This window comes from Amphiura filiformis, chromosome 14 (assembly GCF_039555335.1).
Source record: "Amphiura filiformis chromosome 14, Afil_fr2py, whole genome shotgun sequence".
Classification (NCBI taxonomy): domain Eukaryota; kingdom Metazoa; phylum Echinodermata; class Ophiuroidea; order Amphilepidida; family Amphiuridae; genus Amphiura; species Amphiura filiformis.
This window is the reverse complement of record NC_092641.1, coordinates 13,444,141-13,448,877: the sequence shown is the minus strand read 5'-3', so window position 1 is coordinate 13,448,877 and position 4,737 is coordinate 13,444,141.

The window sequence follows — 4,737 nt, the reverse complement described above, 5'->3', positions numbered from 1 at the left end:
AGTCGTATTTCAATAAGCATTTCCATTACACTATAAAGAAAATCATTGATATTTAATTCAAAGGGGCTTGTAAATGATGGATCTCAGCTCCATTTCAAAATCGCCTGTGGTATATACATACAGGGTTTGGGGGACGTAACTTAAAATGTCGGCAGTAAATTTAAGGATTCAAAAACCATGACGTTTCGTCTTTAAAATGGTGCACAAAACATCAAAATCCGTTCACGCGTTATTGAGATAATTGGTATTTTACAAATAGAGCCATTTTTGGACCGTTCCAATGGACAATACACATTAAACACTAATGTGCTGCATTGTAGTTTAATTTATAGTGGACATAAAGAAATGAAGTTGCTTGGTACGAATTTTTTATTTTTTTATTTCTGTTTAGGTTAACAATATGTGAAAATATATCTTCTAAAAATATTGTTCAAACATTTCTCAAGCAACAATAGGGCCAAGCGGTCACTTACGTTTCATAGTAAACACATGCATGACCAGTTAAAACAGGAAAAAGGGTTCTTTCACCAGAATGAATCTCACGTATGGCCTCATGTGGCCCCAAAACGCTAGATGATGATCGACTAGTGATTTTCAAGGCATAGCCTAAACAGGATTTACCCTTTTGAGCAGTAACATCCCTATATAAGGGAATTTAGCGCATTTTAACAACAAATTATAAAGCAGGATTGTACCAATACAGGATTTAAAAAGAATACAAACTTTATATGATTTCTTTATCATTTTCCAATATTTATAACGTTTGAGTGATCATCCTAGTGCAAATCAGTTGAGGGAGCACGCTTTGCGAATTATCGGGATCAATGATGACTCCTAAACCATGTAAAGCTTTGTAAACGCATCAACTAGCGAATCGCAAATCGTGCGATACATTCTCCGAAAAAAGACCTTTTTCCTGGTCACGCATGTGTACATTATGAAACTTAATTGACCCTGTGGCTTTTTTGTTGCTTGAGAAATGTATGAACTATATATTTAGGAGGTATATTTTCACATAACCCAAAGAGAATGGTGTGAAAAAATTCTTTGAGAGATTGGTTGGTTGATGTTTTCAACTCGTACCCAGCAAGAGTGAGAGTTTACTTCATTTCTTTCTTCCATTGTTCTACAATGGAGCACATTATGTGTATTGCCCCATTGGAACGGTCCAAAATGGGTATATTTGTACAATCCCAATTATCTGAGTGACGCGTGAACAGATTTTGATGATTTGTGCACCATCTTAAAGACGAAACGTCATGGTTCTCGAATATATCAAAGAGTTTTGATTTTACTGCCGATATTTTAAGTTACGTCCCCTAATCCACAGGGCCTATTTTATTGAGACACCCTGTATAATATAATTATTTATATCCATCTTCTTCTGGAAAATATTAGTCACTTCAGGATATAGATTTGAACGAAATGCTTGATATCTAAACATTGATATTAGTATTAAAGTTCCATTCAGTGATCCCAGCGTAAGAGTAAAAAATTGTTGATTAATTATTGCTTAAAAGTGACGGATAAGACAAACTAATTGCCATTTGGTATTTTTGATATCAAAAAATGGGCAAAAAGAAGAAAACATCAGTATTGACAAAATTGAAGCCCCATTCAAATACAGCTGTAGCTTATTTATATATAGTTAGTGCCAGTATATAAATTACAGATTCATATAAATTCCTTACTTTGTCTTAAATACACGGATTTCGGCTGAACCACAAGCAGGCTATGTTAACACATCTAAGACAATGACAAAGGTACCCAAATCTGAATTTTGATGACTTTTATGATCGTGTGGATGAGAAGATCATTGAATGGGCCTGTGAGTAACTCTATGCAATAAAGCACAAGATCTCTATGGTGATATATAACCACAACCGACACAAACTAAGAAATATTGTTAACTCTCTCCACGCGGGTGTCGACTGCAGACGGCAAGTTTCAAAATTTTGTTAAAAATTCAAAAATTCAGTATGCAAAATACATTAAAATGAATACAACTAAGCCTAGAATTGGTTCAGTGGTTCTTAAGATAGCTCTTGATATTTTGAGAAAATATATCAAAATTTGGAATTTCTATGTTGAAGCCTCTGGCTAGCACGCAGAGCATTAAAGTCAGTGGCTGTGTTAATAGCGTCAACAACTGGTTAAACTGCTCTTATATTTCATTAATAAACATTTTCTTACTATGAATGAAATATTTGTGTTGATTTTGATTTTGTCTCGGGCTTATTTTTCATTTAATGGTTGATTTTTTTTCGGTGAGTGAGTGATAGTTTTTCGCTCATTATTTTATTGATTCAATAATGTCTACATTTGTATGTCTATTAGCTATATAAGAATAAGTCCTCATAATCAATAATCCTTGCACCTTAATTCTTAATCTTCAAAAATGTATAAAATGGTTTAACAACATCACCATTCATTAAAACGGATGAGATGCTTCCCGAAATGCATTTGAGAAGTTGTAGACCAGTTTCCATATCCATTTAGGCCAAGTAATTTAATAGTTCGTCTCAAAGCTTTTTTTTTTCAACATAACAAAACAACGTACCTGCATGTGAAAAGGGACAAAATTATGCATTCTACAATGCAGCACATTATGTGTATTGCCCCATTGGGTCTATTTGTACAATCCCAATTATCTGAGTGACGCGTGAACATATTTTGATGATTTGCATACCATCTTAAAGACGAAACGTCATGGTTCTCGAATCTATCAAAGAGTTTTGATTTTACTGCCGATTTTTTAAGTTACGTCCCCTAATCCACAGGGCCTATTTTTATTGAGACACCCTGTATAATATAAATATTTATATCCATCTTCTTCTGGAAAATATTAGTCACTTCAGGATAAAGATTTGAACGAAATGCTTGATATCTAAACATTGATATTAGTATTAAAGTTCCATTCAGTGATCCCAGCGTAAGGGTAACAATTGTTGATAAATTATTGCGTAAAAGTGACGGATAAGTCAAACTAATTGCCATTTGGTATTTTTGATATGAAAAAATGGGCAAAAAGAAGAAAACATCAGTATTGACAAAATTGAAGCCCCATTCAAATACAGCTAATGTAGCTTATTTATATAGTTAGTGCCAGTATATAAATTACAGATTCATATAAATTCCTTACTTTGTCTTAAATACACGGATTTCGGCTGAACCATAAGCAGGCTATGTTAACACATCTAAGACAATGACAAAGGTACCCGAATCTGAATTTTGATGACTTTTATGATCGTGTGGATGAGAAGATCATTGAATGGGCCTGTGAGTAACTCTATGCAATAAAGCACAGGATCTCTATGGTGATATATAACCACAACCGACTAAGAAATATTGTTAAAGTCAGTGGCTGTGTTAATAGCGTCAACAACTGCTCTTATATTTCATAAATAAACATTTTCTTACTATGAATGAAATATTTGTGTTGATTTTGATTTTGTCTCGGGCTTATTTTTCATTTAATGGTTGATTTTTTTTTTCGGTGAGTGGGTGATAGTTTTTCGCTCATTATTTTATTGATTCAATAATCTCTACATTTGTATGTCTATTTGCTATATAAGAATAAGTCCTCATAATCAATAATCCTTGCACCTTAATTCTTAATCTTCAAAAATGTATAAAATAGTTTAACAACATCACCATTCATTAAAACGGATGAGATGCTTCCCGAAATGCATTTGAGAAGGTGTAGACCATTTTCCTATCCATTTAGACCAAGCAATTAAAATAGTTCGTCTCAAAGTTTTTTTTTGTTCAACATAACAAAACAACGTACCTGCATGTGAAAAGGGACACAATTATGCTCTGTTATTTATGACAAAATAGACATTTTGAAGGTATTTCGTCTCAGACCGGAAGTAACCCTCTAATGACCTTTTACCCCATATCTGTTGTTAAGGCCTAAAATAATTATTTGATTGGCGAAAAAACAAAAAATTAGGGGCGGTCGGTCGGCAATTTTTGTAAAAAAATGTTCACACATTTTATTCTGTAAATTGCTTTTTTTTTCTTTCTTTTTTTAAATTTTAGTTTTGTTTGTTTTATTAATTTTTTTAATTTTTTTGCAAAAAAATAAGAAACAAGTCTAGGATCGGGCCTATTTTTGGGGTCGGTTGGGTTACACCGATCAAACAATTGTTTAGGCTTATAGAGCATCAACCTGTTATGTTATTTGTACATAACGAGACATTATTTTGATGTGATTTTGTCACATACCAGAGGTGACCCCTATTGACCTTCGATCCCAAGTGTACGAATACTCAAATAAAGCAGTTGCTGTTGTCAATGCATCTATATTCTAGTGGCGTCATTGTGCTCTGTTATTTGTACCTGAAAAGGCATTTTCATCTCAGCAGAAGTAACACCTTAATGACATTTGACCCCAAATCTGAGAACACCCCATGTACGTCACTCTCCTGTGGGTTTTGAGACAGAAGAGGCATTTGCAGGTATTTTGTTTCATACCGGTGGGATCCGTTAATGATCTTTTACCAAAAATATCAGAACACCCCATAGACACCGGGTAATAACTATGCATGTGTGTAACTGACGTCACTTCCCTACATAATTTGTGAGAGGAGAGACATTTTGAAGGCATTTCAATTCATACTGGAAGTGACCCCGTAATGGCCTTTGATCCCAAGTTTCTGAACACTGAACACCCATAGTGTGATGTGCCCTGAATAATTTAATTTGATGATTTATCTTTGTTTACAAAATTAC